This window comes from Tasmannia lanceolata, unplaced genomic scaffold (assembly GCF_043159265.1).
Source record: "Tasmannia lanceolata isolate RefF3 unplaced genomic scaffold, GAP_Taslan_0.1 ptg000018l, whole genome shotgun sequence".
NCBI classification, from domain to species: domain Eukaryota; kingdom Viridiplantae; phylum Streptophyta; class Magnoliopsida; order Canellales; family Winteraceae; genus Tasmannia; species Tasmannia lanceolata.
Window position 1 is genome coordinate 23,028,673 of NW_027518695.1, and position 20,728 is coordinate 23,049,400.

General features: G+C 38.9%; 2 long non-coding RNA genes across 3 annotated transcripts; one reads left to right on the forward strand and one right to left on the reverse strand.

The window, feature by feature from the left end:
* The first annotated feature begins 9,837 nt into the window (after window positions 1-9,837).
* On the forward strand, window positions 9,838-11,967 carry LOC143850950 (uncharacterized). Its single transcript, XR_013236128.1, has 5 exons — window positions 9,838-10,019; window positions 10,105-10,165; window positions 10,261-10,297; window positions 10,391-11,270; window positions 11,460-11,967. It is a non-coding gene; the product is annotated as an uncharacterized LOC143850950 (long non-coding RNA).
* On the reverse strand, window positions 11,917-15,602 carry LOC143850949 (uncharacterized). Of its 2 annotated transcripts, XR_013236127.1 has the most exons (4): window positions 15,459-15,602; window positions 14,832-14,891; window positions 12,762-13,546; window positions 11,917-12,448 (listed from the first exon to the last, which is right to left on the reverse strand). It is a non-coding gene; the product is annotated as an uncharacterized LOC143850949 (long non-coding RNA). The 2 variants fall into 2 exon arrangements; XR_013236126.1 differs by lacking the exon at window positions 11,917-12,448 and having other exon boundaries at window positions 12,740-13,546; window positions 15,459-15,601.
* Window positions 15,603-20,728: the final 5,126 nt, after the last annotated feature.

Here is a 20,728-nt window from a genome sequence, read left to right on the forward strand (position 1 = left end):
ACTGTCATTAGAGAGCCTTTGACTCATTTGCTCTTATAATAGTATTATTAGAGCATAGTTGATTTGCCGTAAGTGTTTGATAGGTAGAGAGTTCGTTTCGAACTACGTTGGCTTGATCCTCTTCCACGAGGTACGTAGTGCAGCTTGGGATCTACATCCCAAGTCCAGCCAAACCTTTAAAAATAAACATTTTAAACCTTTGAAAATTACAAAAATATTCAAACCATTTTCGAAAAGATCTTCCTTTAGAGTTAGGAGTGTGTCCTAGCTGTTTAGGTTGTGTTCTAGAGTTAGGAGTTTGTCTTGATTTGTATTGATATGGTATGTCCTGTCGTGTGAGTGTCCCTAGAGTTAGGAGGCCTCGAGTCGATCGGTTAGACATTTAGTCGAACCGATGGCTAGACTAGGCATATAGTCAGCCCGTGGTTTTCATTAGGTTGCACAGCCTAGTTACACATAGGATTGTAGGAACCACCTGCATTAGCCTAAGGCTAATCAACTTGCATTAGTTAGGGCATATAGGGTGTCCTAAAATCCACAATTCACTGGAATTTTAATAATCATACAAGAAGCTTTAATAACTGGTTCGGTCTTTTAGATCGAGTCTAGGATAGAGGGCTAGATGTCTTAGGCATCATAATTTAGAATAGGGCATCGAACTACGTGGACTCCGATTCTTCCCGAGGCCGGGATACGTAGCGCAGCTAGGATGGATGGCCATTCTGGTCCGAGTCCAGTCCTGCATTAGAGTTAGGACTTGTCTTGTCCCGTCATACATAGCATAGATTTGTGTCTCATGTTTTGATATGTTTTCTTACTTTCTTGTACTGATACTATACCTTTGGTTGTAGCTTGCATGTGCGTGTCCACCAGAAGCTTAGACACCCATTAGGCATGTCACTCATAACCTAGCTTTGCTTAGGTGACACATTTTTCATTTCATTTTACGTGTTTATTTCTCCATTCTCAGGAAATGCATGCTTAGGTAGACGATTCCTGAGGATTGTTCCCATTTCACATGATTTTTACTCAAACTTCTTTGGAATTAATGAAAATGGCATAAGAGACCAAGTGCTTGCACTCGGGCGAATTGGGGGTGCTCTCAGACCTTCCCCATTCGTAACCAGGCACGAACCCATATATATTTCTGGTTATCCATTGCACAGAGGATTTGATTTTAGGGTTCCATGGCCTATCCATGGATGGCGACTCTGAGTTATTATAGGTATGTCTCGGTTTCGAACCCCGGTTCCGGATCAAGACATATCCCTTTTTTTTATATCGCCACTCGTGCTATGCTATGAGGGTGGCATCCGTTTCGAGAGTTCCTTGGCAGAGCTCTCCTTCACATTGTGGAGATCTTAGAGGATTGCTGTGGGGACCTCGCGTCCCTCGCCGCACTCGTCCTCTCAGGATCGGGGTCCACAGGCTGGCGACTCTGCTGGGGAGTTCTTGAAACATTGCCTAACTCTTTAAAAATGCCATTTTTATTAACTTTGGAGAAATTTGAGCTAAAATCATTTTAAATGGGAACTCTATCGTTAGAATCCAGGGGCACCAGGTAGGTGCGTAATTAAAACAAAGGATTCACACACTGCACATCATGCATTGTCATATTTTTTATTATTTTTATTATTTTTCATTGTTTTTCATTATTGGCTCCATGGGATAGATTCAATGCGTGCCTGACTGGGATGTTATTGCATCCTGATGGTACTGTTGAATCTATTTCCAAGCTATGCGCCAGCGCTGCAGCATATTAAGTATGTTTCATACGCATAGTACCCATTAGATTGAGTCCGGAGCCCTACTTTGTTTTATATATATTATATATATACTTACTGACCTAGTGAAGCCCAACTAGGGAGTACCCGTGTGTATATTGCATTCATATAGGGTCGAACATCTGTTGCTTACACATGTGGAGCCTAGAGGAGCTTTGCCCCATTTGTAGACTAGGGTAGCTCATTTTTACATTGCTACAACACTGTCCTAGTACACTCACCAGTCTGTCTTGAGTCGAGACTTCCTTGACTCCGTTAGATTAGAATTAGGGCTGGTGCCCCTGGTTAGGATTTGTGTGTATGTGTATTTACTTATATATACTGATTATGTATATTATGGTTCTCCTCTTAGTCAGAGATTCCTTATTCCTTTCAGTCGGTTATATCCATTCCGAATTTAGATCTAGATCTAGTCAGTGGATTTTGACCGTCATTACCTTGGCCGAGTTTAGCCCTTGATCTGTTGATTATAGGGTTTGACCCATTGTTGTATATTCTCACCTTTGGTTAGTCCATCTGTTGATCACCCTTCTCTAGTAACCGTTATTCATACCTTTCGATTGAGCTAGGGTGATCCCTTGTATAGTCGTTATGCTGCCGGATTTTATCCAGAACATTTTGAGCATGACGGCTACTCTTTAGAGTCTGTTTACTTAGTCTGGACCTTGACCTCCTCGTATAGCCGTTATGCTGCTGGATTTTATCCAAAAGCATGTTAAGCATGATTGCTATCCTTTGGAGTCAGTCTGCCTTGTCTTGATTTTCATGTATACATCATTCAGTAGGATTAAATCCTTACCCGTTTTGTCTTGAGATCTGGCCGATAGCTCGTTTGCTGTCCTTATGACCATGATCTACCATTTCTGATCATATTGATCGTACAGTTGTTGATATCCATCATTCAGATTTTAGATCTGGTCTTTGGCCCTACTTTTGTCATTCTTATGGCCATGGTCTATTATCTGAGCCATTGATTTTTCATTGATCCATGTTTACCTATCATATATCTTTTACCCTTGGATCATATCGAAATCATTAATGGAAAAGTTTGATCTTACCTGTATTCTTTGAGTGCATGATCATTGCTGAGATCGAAATTTATTTTGATTAGGGATGTTTATCGTTCCTGACTCTTTCATTCCCAAAAAGAAGAGCAGTTATACTCAAATGAGACTTCAAGGTGTGGATTGAGAATTCATTGAAACCCTGTTGATGTATGTCATATTATCACTGTCTATTTTTCCTTGACCTTTATAGACAGTATTTCTTTGATTTTCAGAATAAAATACCCTTTGGTGTATTTCAAGATTACTCTTTTCTCTATTTGTTCAGAATCTTTATCCCATGACTATTGATCTAGTGTGTGTGCTTCCAAGTCAAGAGTCTGTGTTTAGCGAAAGACCATTCTTTCTAAAGACTGACCATTTCCAATCATACTTGATCCAGGCAGTCTATTGTTTTACCCACATTGTCAACATAAGCCTTTTGTTGCCCCATTTAACCTAGACCTTGTGGAGTTGCTTTTTCTGGGATTTCTACTCCGGGATTGAACTTTATAGTTATCATTATCATGAGGAAAGGTGTATCACCTATAAGCTTTCAGTGTCAGTTCACTACCTTTGAAGAAGTGTCCTGTATCTTTAGATTTGTCTTTTATTGAGCGTACATCAACTTTCTTCTCTCTAAGTTGAAAAAGTTCAGTTACGTAGATGTTAAAAGAAAAAAAAAATGAAGTCATGTCTGTCAGTCTTTCTTATACAGAGTCAGTGTTCTGTTTTCTGTCAGAACTGATGAAGAGCCCATCGAGGCGCGTCAAAAATCATCAATGTACTTACAGTCTTCAATTCCATAAAATGGTTGATTTCGTATCTTTGATACTCTATGATTCACTCTTAGATCTAATGTTTAAATAACTAAAGACCCCCTTCTCGGATGAGAATGCAGACGAAATTCACCTCGAGATCTGAAAGATGGTCAAACGAGAGGAAGAGCGTCGAGCATAGCCACTTAAAGAAGAAATCGAAGCCATTGATAGAGGTATCGAAATCCGAAACTCGGGATGGATGTATTGGAAAAACTTTATCTCCTAAGGAGCGCAAAGAATTGATAAACCTGTTTTATCTTTTATTAGAGAGTCTTTGACTCATTTTTCTTCGTCAAAAGATGTTTTTTTGAAGAGTTTTCTATTTTTAAAACACAATTTGCGGAAAAAATCAGAAAAATTCGGAAAAATACAGAAATATTTTGAGAAAAATGCACCTACCTGTGGTGAAGATCTTGCCGCCGCCGATCCGATCCGCCGTCTTTCGCTTTCTCTTAGAGGGAAGGATTGGGAGGTGATTGGGAGAGATAATGGAAGAAGAATATAGGGAAAGGGATTTGAGGGAGTGATTGGAAGAGATAATGGAAGAGAAAGAGATAATGGAAGGTAAATCTCCTTTTTTTCTCCCCTTTTTTATGGATGGGAAGGAAGATATATATAGGGAGAGAAAGAGAGAGAGAGATGTGTTGGTGGAGAGCTCATCATGTTGTCCCTCTTAGTGGAGAATCCATCATCATTCTTCTTAGTGGAGGGCCCATCATGTTTCTTAGTGGAGAATCCATCATCATTCTTCTTAGTGGAGGGCCCATCATGTTTCTTAGTGGAGAATCCATCATCATTCTTCTTAGTGGAGGGCCCATCATGTTTCTTAGTGGAGAATCCATCATTATTGTTCTTAGTGGAGGGCCCATCATGTTTCTTTAGTGGAGAATCCATCATTATTGTTCTTCATAAGAGGCCTCACAAGAGGCCCTACTGAGGCCCCACAATGTGGGCCCCACAACGCGGGCCCCACAACGTGGGCCCCACAATGTGGGCCCTCGGTTGATTCGAATTTTAAACAAATGTTCAATGCGGGCCCACCAAACGGGTCCAAATTCTCCCTCGCTTGGATTCTTATGAATAATCTCTCTCAACCTCTCACGGAAAAATGCGAAACATGGCGGAAATGATCGGATGGGGTTTCTCCCAAGCATAGCGAACTTGGGTCCGGTCAAAATGGGGTGTCTACACACGCACAGCTACAGCCAACGTAGTTCGAATCAGCTTTTCGAAATACGTTTTGAGTTATTTTTGAATTTTTTTTGTTTTGCACTTTTTATGTATTTTTATCCCTTTTGGTTGAAAGGGGGTTTAGGCTCAAGAGGTTTCCGTCCGTCGTCGCCTAAACCCGACAATGTGTTCCTGTAATCGATGGAATCTCGAAAAATCGATGGGGATCCCGAGGAACGTGCGAAGAATAATCACAAAGAATTGAAACAGGTTGCGAAATGCAGAGATAATTTCGAAATCTTCTAAGAAACCAAGAGCCTGAAAGGATCACCTGAACTTTACGTAGATCTCTGGTGCCGAGGTGAGGTTCAAAGGTTTCCCATACATTTATAGCACCCTCACTCCATGCGGTTAAACCAATACAAAGGCGGAATTTACGAATGAATCCAATCACGTCAACACTAAAGTATACACATTAAGAATGGGTCATGATGAAATGGGACCTAGAAGGCTGTGGGGAAATTTTCATAAATGGAAAAGCCCAATTGCACCAGCAATGACACTCGGATTTTGCACAAGCACCAAAATCTAGCAGTGTTAACACCAACACTCTACAACTGATATCAACATTAGGACACTTTAATGCTAACAACCTTACTAGGTTCACTTTGTACCATTCTTCAATACTTTAGGAATTGGAACCCAAGACCTGACGAAAGACAAAAGAGGTGCTTTCATATCCTTTTGGTCATAAAAAGAATGGCAACAGTGCTTGTGAAAACCTTTCATAGGGAGCAAATGAAAGAGGGAAGGGAACTTGATCATTCAAAGAGACCCCAAAGAGATCAAAATTGCAAATATAATCTCAGCCTGAGTCATGCTTTTCAGTTTTTTTTTTTAAAATCGAATGAAAATTTAAATCAACAATTACAGAGAGCATGACTTAAACGCAGTCTATTTACCAAAATGAAGGCTGAATCTTAGCTTTGCGATTATCAAATGGATGCAAAAGAACCGAAACCATGACCAAATGAAGACTAGAAAATAAATCTTATGTTTATTCCTGTATTGGTATCACTAAGACACACATCAAAATCCCAAAACAAAGATTCAAACGATGCATAAGAAAACAAAGGATCATTTCACAAACAGTGCATATACAGGTAGTTGGGAATTATCACATGAATGAAAGAAAATCTCTCAAGACCAACTTCTCCCTAGTCACTCCAAGTTCTAATGAAAGGAAATTAATTTAGGAGATTAGTTGGGATGCAATCATCAATTTCATGTCATTTTCGAAGGCATTTTAACACTGTTATAAAACACGAGAGAAGAGTAGAACATTACCTGCACCGGGCAAAATTGCAACCGTCGAGGATTCTTTGTAGCTTTTAGGTGGTGGTATCGGAGATGATGATCGAGGATTTGCAATGATCTGAATCAATGATTGCCGGGCAAAATTGGAGAAGAAGGTGGAGGGGCTTCGATTGATGGAAGCAAGGGGTAATAGGGTCTGTTGGAGAGTCTTTTTGGCAAGAAATGAAATGGGATTAAGCTAATGAGCAGGACTAGATAGGAATTTGTTTGAGATCTAGGGGAGTGAATCCAATGGGGCTCGGGAAAAATGGTGGGATGATGGCTATTAATGGAAGCGGCACTGATAGTGGTAGTTGATGGTGGTAATATGGCCAAAATGAAAGGGGAAAATGGGGTCTATTGGATTTATGGGGAAAAAATGAGGTAATGGGCGATGGGATCTGTGGAGAGGAAAATAGAGGTGGGTTTGGGTTTGATGGGGCTGAAGTGAAATCAATGGAGGAATGAGGAAATGGTGAAGGTGGAAAGGTAGTAGATGGTGGATATGGTGGAAGTGATATAGAGAAACAGGGGATGAGTTGGGTTTGGAGTGGCTGCAAATGGGTGAAAATCCAAGTGGGTTTGATGAGGATGGTGGTTGGAAGTGGTTAGAGAGGAGGTAAAAAAAAGAAAAAGGGGAAAGAGATGATGGTATAGTCGGTGGTGGCTGTGAAGAGGGTTTAATGGTGGAGGTGGAGGTATGGTTGGTGAAGGGTGGTGGTAGTGGTTCGGTGGAAGAAGAGGTTGGAGATGGGTTTTGGTTTTTGGAGGTGTAGAAAAAGGGGTTTCGGCTTTGGGGGTTGAGGAAGGTGAAGGTGGAGGCTAGCTATGGTTGGATTTGGATGGGGTTGGGTATGGTCTGTTAGGGGTTTAGATTTAGGAGATGGGTTGGGGTAGTAAAGAAGAAGGTGGTGGGGGATGATGGTTCTGCCGGAGAAGAAGACCCAAAACCTCCTTCCTTTCTCTTTTTCTCTCTGCAGCTAATCCTCCTTTAAAATCGTCGACCTCCCTTTTTTCTCTAATTTTCTTCATGCTTTATAGCTAGCCATTTTCCCAAGCTAATCTCAGCCCTCCATTTATCAGATTCCTTTTCTTGGTTGCTGTCAGCCCTTGATTCCTTATCCCTCTTGCCCTAATTCTATCCTAGAAACCCTAAAAACCTAGAGTGTCTAGTTGATCTTAGCCCTACACCTCACCTCTTTAATCTAATGGCCCATGCATGTTACTTGTAAAGAAAGAAATGCCCATTTTACTAAATACCCCAAGGAAAAGGCAATTTTACCCTCTTACCACTATACCCTATTTGGCTTTTCTTCTCTTAAAGGGAATGGTGTATTATTCCCTCTCTCTTCTCCAAGCAACCCCAAGCTAGCTAATTCACTCCCCTCCTGCTTAACATGGGAAAGTGATTTAACACACGCACGCTTCGATAAATGCACTCCTAGGGATATTAGCAGCCTCTTAGGGATTTTGCACTGCAGTGGGTGGGTACCATTTTGAGTTTTCTCTGCACTTAGGGCCCACCTCCCTCAAGAATTCTGGGATTCGGCTTCGGAATTTCATTCGAGAATTTATTCGATTTCAAAGATTTATTCTATTTTGGAGAAAATAGTCCAGTCAAAATGGGGTGTCTACAGTACTCTGGATAATAGAAGAAGAAGATCTATCTGTTAAAAATATTTGAAAATATTTTGAACTGATTGTGATAGGATTTTGTCCAATGGTCATTCATGCAAGTGCCAAATTGATGCTTTTCATATATGCGCTCACTTTGCACTTGGGCTTTGGGTCCATGTGTTCTTCCCTAATCCTTTTATATTCATTAGGACATTATTAATGGCTTCTTGATGCCGCTACTAGATTTTAAGCTAAGGATTGGATTTTTACATTCTATATTGATTGAGTATGTAATGTTGTTTGCCCATGAGATGAACATGTTTGATACACCAAAGGGCAAGCAAGACAATGTGGACATCATAAGCGACCTATGGAATCATGACGGACATATCTCGAAGGTTGGATGAAGCGAAAAAGAAGAAGATTGAAGACTCAAGTAGCCCAGCAGAGAAGCTGCCACTCATAAAGCTTAGAATGTATATTTTCTCTCGGTTGATTGAGTATTTGGCACTTAGGGAGGTTAAAATGGACTTAGACATTTCTAGGAATCACACTCCTTATAATAGATCCAAGTTCGTAATGAATTTTCTCAGAAAAATATGTGTTTAAGTATCCAGAGGAATTACGAACGTCCGGGATTTTGGCGGACGTCCGTCTGCACTTTGAAAAATCAAAACTGGATAACTGAGAAAAATACAGACGTTCGGGATATTGGCGGACGTCCGTCTGAACCTGAAGTTTTTGACAAAAATAACTGAGAGAATTGCGGTCATCCGGGATATTTGCGGATGTCCGTCTGCACCCTAAAAGGGTTAGCAAAAACAACTGAGAAAACAGCGGTCGTCCGTGATATTGAGGACATCCGTGAACGGACTTTGGCCCGCGCGTCTAGAATTCAAAACGGCTATATTTGGCGGACGTCCGGGCATTCGTCCGCGATGCGTTTAAAAGCCAAAATTAGGGTTTTTGTTTCTCTTGATATATAAACAACTTTTGGAAACCTGATTCATAACTCTTGTTTTCTTAAAAAAAATTCTAGCAACCATTTCAAAGCATTGAACTCTCACCTACACTAATCTTGTCATTGATTGTGAGATTCACCTTCATTTATTCCTCTCTAGTGTGCTATTACTTTTAATCTTCCAAGAGAGATTCTTTAGGGTTAATACCTTGAGTGTGACAAGAGTAATCATTGTGCTATCATCTTTGTACTTGTCTATCTAAGAGGCTTGACAGCATTTACTTTCTTTCTACCATTGTAAAGGAAGGGTTGTGACCCTTTTGGTGAGTTTAAAGAGTCGATGAGTTTAAAGACTCGGTATTTGTAAGGAGCCTCGAAGCCGGGCATTGTGTGGTCTTCAGATAGTGGAAATCCTTGAGTACGACCTCAAGAAGAGTGGAGTAGGTCTTTTGAGTAGACCGAACCACTATAAATCTTGGTGTTCATTTAGTGTGCTTTCTACTCTCTCACTCTCTTTCATCTTGTGAATATATTGGTAATATCTTAACCCTTTCCTTTTCACAAGCACTTGTTAGATAGCTTTAAAGTATTTAGAAAAATTATTTTAAAACAAGAGTTTCAAAATAACTAAGTTTTTATAAGGGGGAAAGTGATTGTGAGCGGCCCCTCATATAAGCTTATATGAGGTGACCGCTAAAAACATAGTGGGCCCACATTTTTGGGGTGATCCGAACTGGTCATTTGATAGGCCCTGACGTAGATAAGGGTTGCTCAAAAAATCAGCTCCATAGGATCATCCCAACCCTTTGTACTGTGGAGGTGAAAGAGGGGAAAATGGGCGAAGTATTCGCCCATTTTCCCCTCTTTCACCTCCACAGTACGAAGGGTTGGGATGATCTTATGGAGCTGATTTTTTGGGCACCCGCTATCTATGTCAAGGGCTATCAAATGACCGGTTCGGATCATCCCAAAAATGTGGGCCCACCATGTTTTTAGCAGTCACCTCATATAAGCTCATATGAGAGGCCGCTCACAATCACTTTCCCCTTTTATTATAAGACCTAACCCAAATAATAGAGATCTTCAATGACTTCATCTCTTCAAGTCTTCACTGTCTCCATGGATCATCTTTTTTATTCTTTTAGATCCAAAAGGTCTTCATGAATACTCCAAGCCTTCATATTTACTTTTGACATGTGTTTGATCTGCAAGTTCCTTTTCTGCTTTTGTTTGGACCTAGCAATTTCAAAGGTTGCATGATAAAGAGGTAAACAAAAACACCCCTTCAATTAAATTATTCTACTGAGTTGTGTTTGGGATTGGGATAAAGGGTTTCCTTTTAATTTTCACAGTTTCTCAAAGGATCTTGCTAAACTTGAAGTGCGAGAGTGATCTAGTTTCTTAGTTGACCAGGTCCTCATGCTTTGATTTTTATTTTTTTTCTAGCACTAGGTTTTGGGTTTCTTCTGTAACCTTTTCTGATTATTTTTATTCTTTCATGATGGTAGTAACAACGGCCCAAGAAATGTCCATTCCCAAGTGGAGGTATTTTCACCAAAATAAGTTTAACTTCTTGTGGAGAAATGTTCTTTTGTCCAACATAGCATTTCATTGAGAATCATCATTCCTTGATTGCAGGATCTAATGAAAGAAATCAATCGGTCTCCATGTCAATTGAAGGATGTAGAAAAACGATTAAAGTAAAAATCACTATCCATTTATCTATCAAGAAAACCCCTAATTTGTAAAGTCCTTCTCCCGTTTAAGAGATCAAGGACTCACCTTAGAGCTTGTTTGGATTGCAAGGAAAACATTTCTAGGGAAAAAAACTCTAGAGAAATTTTTTCTTTCCACGATATAGAGGAAAACGATATGATTTTGGGATAATTTAGAGGGTTATTATTATAAAGGGAAATGATATCAACACAACATGTTCTAATAGTTAAACTAACTTATCTTGTCATTTATTATTTAATGAGCTGTCAAAGGTTATTACAGGTCCCAAAAACCTCTGCCAAAAGACAAGCTGAGTTTGTACAATTATTAAAACATGGCCGCACTGGTATCATGTCCCTATTATAAATTGAAGGTCACTCTCTGTAAAAAATGAATAGGGTTGGTTCAAGTTATGTTTTTTCGCATGTGTTAAAAATGTCCAAAATTTTTGAAATATTTTCCTTTCCGAACTTTTTCCAAAAATTCCTGTAATCCAAACAGGACCTTATTGTTCTTTTATTTCTAGGACTTTTGAAGGAGGTCCTCTTTAGATAACATCACTGTATGTGCAAGGTAAAATCTATATGCGTTGTTGTTTCCTTTTACAAAAAAATTATTTCTTTCATGAAATTTCCAATTGGATTGTGTCCACACACTGAATGTATTAGAAAAAGAAAAGTATCTTATAACTGGTCTCCAAGAAACAGGAAGTTATTTGATGGTAGTCTGGTTGAACCTATAATTGTTGCGATGCTGAAGGCAGATAGTACTCAATTATAACATCAGAACTTTAGAAAATAAGGTGATGCTTCGTTGTTGTTCATGTAAAACTGTATTCAGCAACTACCCAATTAAAACAAGCTCTAATTGTTTTTTTCCTTCCCTTTTGGTGAATAGGTACATCTGCAGTCACAAAATGCAAATGGTAATGGTTTCATCACCCAATTAAAACAAGCTCTAATTGTTTTTTTCCTTCCCTTTTGGTGAATAGGTACATCTGCAGTCACAAAATGCAAATGGTAATGGTTTCATCGCAAATGATTCGAGTCATATCATGGATTGGCTCCCTCAACGAGATAAACCGTTCCGGAATTTTAAAGGGGCTTACTTCCATTGAGGTGCTTATTGCAATTATCGCTAGAAAACTCATTTATATAATTGAAATTTATAGCCGAATTTAGAACTATTTGTGCTATGTAGAAAGCATGCACAATCCTTAGACAAATATTACTAGTTTAGGAGGTCCTTGTTGATGAAGTCCGAAACCCGGAGGTTCTTCGTTCTGCAGCATTGGAGGAAAAAGATAAAATAAAGTAGAAAATGGGGCCCTTTGATCACCTTCATAGGAAATAGAATATTTTGATCACCATCGAAGGGGATGAGATTACTTTGTTCCCATTGAGGTTGAGTTTCTCATAGCGAAACTGGAAAATACTCAAAAGTTATCAGAGAAATCAAAAGCCTGTAGGCAAAGTTTCATTCAATAATTCAAGAAAGTCTCTTACAATGCTTTGATTATATATATTTACAAGGAAAGAAATTTTAAAATAGAAATCCTGTAATTAGTCTGTATCATGCCTTAATCATAACTTCTTCAAATCTCGCCCAAATCGAGTGATCTTGGGCTCGTTAGATAGGTAATCGAAAAATCTTTCTAATGATGCCAAAATCAATCCATAAGGATAAGATTTGATGCCTGAAAATTAGGCTACAAATAAGATGACGAAAATAGAAGTTGACAATATGAGACTTGTTTCACACCGCACATTCTTGATCATTTCCGTCCGCATCACCTGCACTAATATTCCTTGCAAGCTAAGCTTGGTCTTTGTTACTAGCTTACGAATAATCGCTTTTGAACCCACTCATGACATTAAAACCATGGGAAGGGGAGCTACTCATGAAATCACCATTTGTAAGAAGTCCCTTGGCGGCATACTTGAGAAAACCCTTTGGTATTGGCGAAGGAGTACGATTTGACTAATCATGTAAGAAAATCGGTGTCAAAGTTGGAAGGAAATGGTTTCTCTAATAAAGTGCCTCAATAATCTTAGGCCTAGGATTGCAATGATTCCTAATGAGTATTTAAATAGTACAATAAAAGGTAGGGGTGCAACTTGGGTCGATTTTCGGGAATTCGGGTTGAGCTTTCACCATAAAATTGGTTGATTCGAATTCATTTTTTAGCAAAATGCTCAACCCAACCCAAACCAAGTTGTACCCCCCACTCAAAGGGATAAAAATAGTAATCTAGAGGCATATTTCTTTAAATACAAAGTAACGAAAAGTGGACCTGATTTTCTAAAAATCGACAGAAAATGCAACATTACTCCAAGTGTGCTTAGCTCGAATGGTACCACCACCAGTTTAATACTTGATCTCAGGCCCTCCTAAAATCTCCCTGAGCGAGAGGTCTCGCCGGCCACCTTTTCTTGGGCAAACCCAGCAAGGCTGATGAACTCCACCATGTACTGAGTCATTGTCATTCCTCGCTGCTGAAGTCTTGTAAATTTATTATCCATCTGATAGGTCACTCTTTGGAAAGAAATTTTCATTAAAGGATCATACAAATTTCTCCCAAGTATATGTTTCAGTGTCTTTCTCATAGATCCTTTGTTCATTCTTCCACCAGTTGTGTGCTTCTCCTTACAATATATACGTTGCATAATCCAGTGTTTCCTCATTTGAACTCTATAGGATACTAAAGATCTTCCTCATCTCTTCCAGACGCTTTTTCGCCCCCAGTGAGTTTGAGGCCTTCTCAAATGGTGGCAGATTTATTTTCTTTAACCATGCTATCTCCGTTGGTTCTGCATCTGCGGCTACTGCTATTGGGCCACCACCGCTATCAGCATTGGCATCATATTGCCCATGTTAGGAGGACCTGATTGCTCTACTCTAGGATCCTTATGGGTATGCTGGCCGATTGTAGGGTACTGGACACCGACCTCTAGAATACAAGGGCATGCGGTAGGGCCTTGAGGCACATCCTGTGCCTGAGCCTGTTGGGGCAGCACTCGATCAGCATAGCTGACATTGTCATTAATGCTCTTATAACCTCTTTGTTGCATCTTTCACCTAATCCATCAATCACAGACATCATAGTAAGATTCCCATAGGTACTATAGAAAGATTTAATTATTAAAATTATCATTATTATTAATGCATAATACAGGTTATACTAGCCATTCTAATCGTCCTAGGGGTCACTAAGAACAGTTGCACTAAGCCTCGACAAATGTCATATTGGTTCCAAAAGTGAGAAAAAAAACTTCCTAACAGTCTCTAATTCTAACCTCGGCACTCTCATACCACTCTTCTATCGTGCCTCCAACCCGAAAGTGTGAAAGCGAGGATTTGGAAAGAACCGTGTGCCTATGGGTGGAGCCACAAACACCCAATGTCTCGATTTTGATCACAACTTCCATAACAAAAGAATTAAATAAATTAAAACCCACATCTAAGAAAGTAAAAAGGTTATCAATCACTCTTATTCTCCTGGTTATCGAAACAATCTCCTAAACACAATCGCCATTCTTGGCGATCCTAAGCATCCAGTTCATCTAAAAACATTTACATAGGGTACGCCAATGTTCAACTAAGAAATTATAAACCTTATCTAGCCAAGACAGGCATGCTACAATAAAACAAAACAATCGAAGCATAAATCATTGAATAAATTCCGTTTACAGATACACAAGGTTCTCTGTAATTGATAAATATGAAAATTTTAATTGCACTTAGAAACCATGCACGTTTTGATAACCAAGATAAACAATTAAGGCATTAGTTTTGGTTCCATAAACAATGCACACTTTAAGAAAAGAGTTCAGTTTAACATTTGGAATCTACATTCATTGGAATTACAGCCACACTACCTTTGTGACAAGACCACTTCACTAGGTCACCACTTTGTGACGAGCACACTTCACTAATAGGTCAATATCACTATCATATGATCACTAAACATGATCATGTGTCAGCGTATTGACACTCACTGAAAGGATAACTTTGTAGTCCGACCATGAACCACCAAAAAAACATGGAAATGTGCAATACACTTTCAATCTAAGAGTCAGTAAATAATGATCAGAAAATATTGGCAAGTCTAATCATACATTTCAATGTCATGTGCATGCTTGACTCGTAATGATTTAAAATACCAAGAGACATGAAATCCACTGGTAGTAACAAGAATACTATGAAGAATGTGTTGTAAATAATTTCACGTGAACAATGAGAAGAAAGGTAAAACCAATTCGAAATCAATAGCGATATGTATCATTCATTCCAAATATTTGCTATAGAAAATACATGGGAAACCGCTAGATAAAACCACTAGATGAGATGTACAACTACTTACCGACAATCCTTTCTCCTTGTCTTGACACTTCGAATCTTCAGAAGAGCTCTTTTCCAATCCCTGGAATATCAGAAATCAAAATCCAATCAAACAAGGGTTCTCATCATTAAGGTACACTTAAGAGGGTTAAATAGTTGACTTAAAGGCTAAGGAATGTGTTTGTAGCACTTAGACAAACCCAAAAACACTCCCGGATAGATCCTCAGGTTCGGTCAACCTACCCCTAGTTCGGTCAACCAAACTGAGAAATCCCAAAAATTAAAAAAATAAACTAAGAGCTAGCTTCGGTCGGTAGAACCAGTGTTCATTTGACCGAAGCCCTGTGTGGTCGAGTGGCCACTGGTTCGATAGATCGAATCGACGATTTTGAATTCTGTCTTATCATTATATTTTCCCCTCTTCCCGTACTTTGAAGGCCATAATTTCCTCGTCTCAATCGGAATCGGGTGAGACCAGTCTCGTTGGAAAGCTCATGATGAGAGGATCGCAACGAGATCAATAGGTTTGCGATAATCATGCCAGACAACGGGATCAAAAGAAAAACCTTAACTTTCCTGCTCTAAAAACATCCTATTATTCTCAATATTGATGGAAATAACATGTCATGGAATTAGAACATGTTCTTACCTTACTCTTGGATTTTCAGCAACCGATCTTCCTCACATTTCCCTCTTCCTCGATCTAGGTTTTCCTCCTCTAGGTTTAGGGTTTCTATAGCTTTTAAGAAATAAGAGATTTACAACAAAATTTGCATTTATTCTCTTAATTAGGTGAAACTAATGTAATCTTCAAAAACTGACTAAAACACCATCTTATTTTATAAAATTTACAATAGAAGACGGGACACAAATACTCTATGCGTTAGGTATTCAGCTCCAAAGCAAGTAGGCCAATACATATGCAAGGCCCAAAAGGCCAGAAACAAGTCTTTACCTTCTCTAATTCAAAGTATTTTCCAAGTTTGGATTCCTTGCTAATTACTCTTTCTTATAATGCAATGACTTAGTTTTAGTCAGTTTAAATTTCTCTTACAATATGCACACAATTTGATTTTTGCTAGGATATATACACTTAACCCTACACACAGGTACACATCCAAGCCTAAACATCCTTAACATACATGATAGGCACATGCACTTCCAGAGATAGATTCTCGACTTCACATCCTTCACCCTTAAAAGAATTTAGTCCTCTAAATTTGCGTACTTATCCAAAGTAAATGAAAATATTTCTCCCTGATATCCTCCTCTCTCTTCAAAGTTTCTTCTTCCATGGAGTGGTATTACCATATGACCTTAACTAAAGGAATATTTTTTTCTTCTCACCACTTGATCCTTCCAGTCAAGAGTTTTAATGGATTGTTCAATGTAGGTAAAATCATCACAAATTAGAATTAGTTCATAGTCGAGCACATGAGAAGGATTAAGCTCATACTTTTGAAGCCTAGATATGTGGAAGAAATTATGCGTAACAAATAGAGTAGGAGGTAAAGCAACACGATAAGTCACTTCACCCATTATTTCCAAGACCTTAAATTATCCAACATACCCATGACTTAATTTTCCTCTCTTCCCAAATCGCATAATGCTTTTTGAAGGAGATATTTTAACAAAAACATGGTCTCCGACTTGAAATACCAAACTCCACCTTCGGTAATCAGCGTAGCTTTTCTGTCGATGCCTACTTCATCCTAGTTGTAGGCAAATTCCACTAATGGAAAGGGTTCATCCCAGCTCAATTTAAGTCTACAACACAAGCTCAAAGAATATCGTCCCAAGTCTGGATTACCCACACAAATTGCCCATCATTTTCAGAATACAATGGTTTACTTTAGTCTTGTACCTATGAATGCTTAAAATCTTTTACAAAATCTCAACGTAAACCGAGGATTCCTATCTGAAATGATAGTAACTTGAATCCCATGTAGCCTCGCAATTACATTAATATATAGCTTGGCCAACTTGTCTATGGCGTATACCACCTAAATGGGCAAAAAGTGTGCTGATTGACTATGTGAAATATTTTTTTACTTGCAGACTTATCTCTGGAGTTGAATATGTAATTTAGTTTTGCATTATGGTTTCCTAGTTATATATATTGAATACAATTACAGAATAAAACTCAGCCTTATTACATCGGTTTCTCAAGTGTCTTAATGCCTGTAATATCAAAGAAATCAGCTAGGTCTTTTGTTCCAATTTGCATTTGAGAAACAACGAAGGCTGGTATGGCAACCCGAGAGAGAGAGAGAGAGAGAGAGAGAGAGAGAGAGAGAGAGAGGGGGGGGGGTTGAAGGAATTGGTTTTAAAAACTTTTCCAAAAAATGCGGAGTTAAAACAAAGGCAAAACAAAATTGTAAACCACAAGAATAAAGATAAAACTAAATGCATAATAGAGAGAGAAGAGAGTGCACCAGATTTATAGTGGTTCGGTCCTCAAACCCACGAGGCCTACTCCACTCCACCAAAACTTCTTGATGGCTTTCACGATTCAACCCTTTTAACCTTGGAGATCAAGCCAATTACATCGGAAGAAAGCTCTACGTCTCCGGCACTCTCTTGGTGGAGGGTGCTCCGCGACTCCATGTACACTTGCTAAGTTACGATGATCTTTGAAGAAAGAAAAACAAAATCCCTTTTTGTTTCATCCCTTGTTGCATGCAAGGGTTGTTGCCGACGATTCCGCGCTTAAACCGATCTCGTGTGTCCCCACGCTTGAAGTAAGATCAAGAACCCTGTCTTCTCCAAAATTCAAAGAAAAAAAAATTATAGATCCGATTTGATTTGTGCTTCTTCCGACTGTACGCTCTACATCAATTTGGTATCAGAGCTTTCTTGTAGCAATTTCCTAATTTCTGCAATCCTCGGGCAAAAACAGCAAGAAATGTACGGATCTGAGGTGCGGCTGTTCATGTTGTTTAAAGGTAGCAACATATCTGATCTAAAATTCAAGGAATTCCTCTCATCTCCTCGATCGGATCTCTGTCTCTGAGTTTCTTTTATCACTTATAAAATTTCTGATAGCACTTCGGAGATATAAATTTCTCTATAGAAGATCGGATCATGGTTGTTCTACGGTTGTTTAGTGGTTTTGATTCTCTGTTATAATTTTCTGAACCGTGCCACTTAACCTAACTCAATTAGCCAGTCCCTTTCTTATGCAAGAAACCTTAGATGTTCTCTTCCTCAGAGTGACCATGGTTATCTCTGGATTTTGGTTGGCAAAAAAAGGGGTAAGCTTGATTTGAACCATGCATGCAATTCATTTGGAACTCCTCACACAACTATTCTCAATCATAGTTGGTCTTGATGGAGTCTAATTCAAGGGATTTTAGTGTCAAATGCTTGCATATGCTTTCAATCTTCATTGGTGATGTCTTGGAATGGAAGTATAAAATTCTGCCTACCTATTGTTTGTTAAAACACTTGTGAGAGAGTGAGGATTTGAGGCTGAGTTACTAACAATGTAAAAAAACCTCACCATAGCTGAACTAATGCTACTCGTTTTGCATCCTTTGAATGATGAAAGTACCATTGACATTTGATTTCATTCCAAAGGCTTTAATTTGATGATATTGCAGCTCTTGTGGTGATTGTTAATTTTACAAGTGGAAGTGAAGCATTTTCATTTAAAAAAAGCATGTTCATTAGGCTGAAAATTTATTAAATCCTATGTGGATTTGGAAGATGCTGGCATTTTGTGAAGGCTGCATTGTATTCATCTTATTCTTCATTCAAGTTTTAATGCCACAATATTCCTAGAAGTGTGCTTGTGGAACTGAAATATCAGAACTCTGCATTAGGAATTATTTTTGTTTTGCATGCATGCCACCTGCTTGGAGTATTGCTCATCTGTGAAGCTACTGTTTGGTTGTCTTTGACCAACTGTATGTTGCTGGAATTTTGATCCACATTGGGTTAATCTCTGCCCTTGAATACATGTGATTTTAGTTCCATTGCAGAAGTTTATTTTATATTGCTTTGACATACAGGACAGTTGAGCCAGAGCATGCTCGATCTGGATGATTGGAAATTCATCACTTCAGCTCTAGCTTATATTAATCTTTTCTGACTAATCAGCTTTCTTTGGAGACTTTGCTTTGTTTAACTTTCAGCAAAATTTGGTTTGGATATGTTAGTGGAGACTCCCATCCAGGGGCTTCTTGAAGACAACAAATCTGGACCTATAAAGGAGTTGTTCTCTTCGCAAGTTTTGTGCATTTGGAACCAAGAACAGGAGCTATAATTACTGCTTTTTGTTGCAAAGTTTCAATTCCCCTGCTTTCATATTTTGGGAATATCCCTCACAGCTGACTACCTCATCCTCTTGTTCATGAACACTGAATCGTCTGACATATATGGTGTGTGTTGCAGCTTGATTAACGGTAAAATGATTGAATTTGGTTTTTGTTTTTTTTTAATAATAATGGGGTAGCTGAGCATTCGGTAACTGCCATTTGATCAATCACCTGATCGGTCATGAATATGGATCAAGTTGTCTCAGCCCAGTGAATGTTGTTGGCTGCCTTGAAGGTGAGAGTTCTAAAAGAATGCAGATACTGATCATCAGTGTTTCGGTTTGTCAGAAAACATTCCAATAGAGTGACTTTTCAGTAATATTCTTGCAGTAAAGAATATTACTCCAAGAGGAAGTTCGTATTCCACTTATTTATTACAGAACAGAGTTAGTGAGGAAGTTTGGCCTTGGCTCATGTGCAGAGGGCATTAATAAAATTTCTTAAACAGTTCCGCTGAATCATTTCTGGCCTTCAAGAAATTGCATGTGGTTCGAATACAATTGCCTGTTTCTTAGGGTTTTCAAAATCCTTGCGAAATTTTCCTCAGAGCTTCTGAACATTTTGAGTTGAATTCTGGAACAGTTTGCCTATTGCTATTGTGGGAATCATTGACCCTGCAACCTCCTAGCTTCTTATCTCAGTCACTAAGACTACTGGTGGTTGAGGAGGTGCTTCAATTTGGAATCTTCAATTCCCTGGATTCTGTTTTTTCAGGCTGCTTTTAGACAAAGCATACCTATTGGTTTGAGAGAAGAGCAGAATTCTGCCCATTAATCCACTCCAGTCGATGGTTGTGTGCTAGAAACGGACTTTTGACATAAGCGTGATGCACATTCCGTTATGACTATTCACCCCCTTTGACATCAACTACATGAGTGAGTTTTGTTTCAAATTCAGGTCCTACTTGTGCTGAAATTCAAGGTTACAGTTAGTTTTGCAATTTGTGACTGAGTTTGGCCCAGTTGTTAAGTTTTGTTGGTGACAAGATACTTGGTTGAGTGCCTTTCTGGAAAAAATCTCTGAACTTGTCCTAAAGGTTGGCCAAGAGACTTCATCTTAGAAAATCCCCTCTTAAATCCCAAAGGGAATATCACTGATTTCTGTCCTGAGCTTAAAACCAGTCTTACATTGGCTTGACTTGAGCTTGATCACCTAATTTTGAAAGGCTTCAGCAAATCAATTGTCATACCTCACTTGATCAGATCCATCTATCTATTTATCTATCTATATATCTATCTATCTGTCTGTCTTTTGGTATTGGCAGTTTGATTATTTACAGGAATGTCAACGTTGCGTTTGTCTGCATATGCATCTCCAGCTACAACACTATTGTCCGACCCTACCCAATCTAATTCATCACTGAACTGTAACTTGTAGCAGCCCAACTCATTACAGCAAAACATCAATTCCTCGTAGTAGCAATTCTTAAGTAGAGCATCAAAACAAGTCGGTTATGATTGGTCAACTCTAGCAGTTTTCGACAGATGGATCCACCTTTATAGGCCTCACTTCTATGTACTAAGGATGTGTCGGCATTGGTGATTGTGAGGCCGGGTGCTTGGATTGGGTCAACGCCCTCGATGAGTATCACAGATACTAT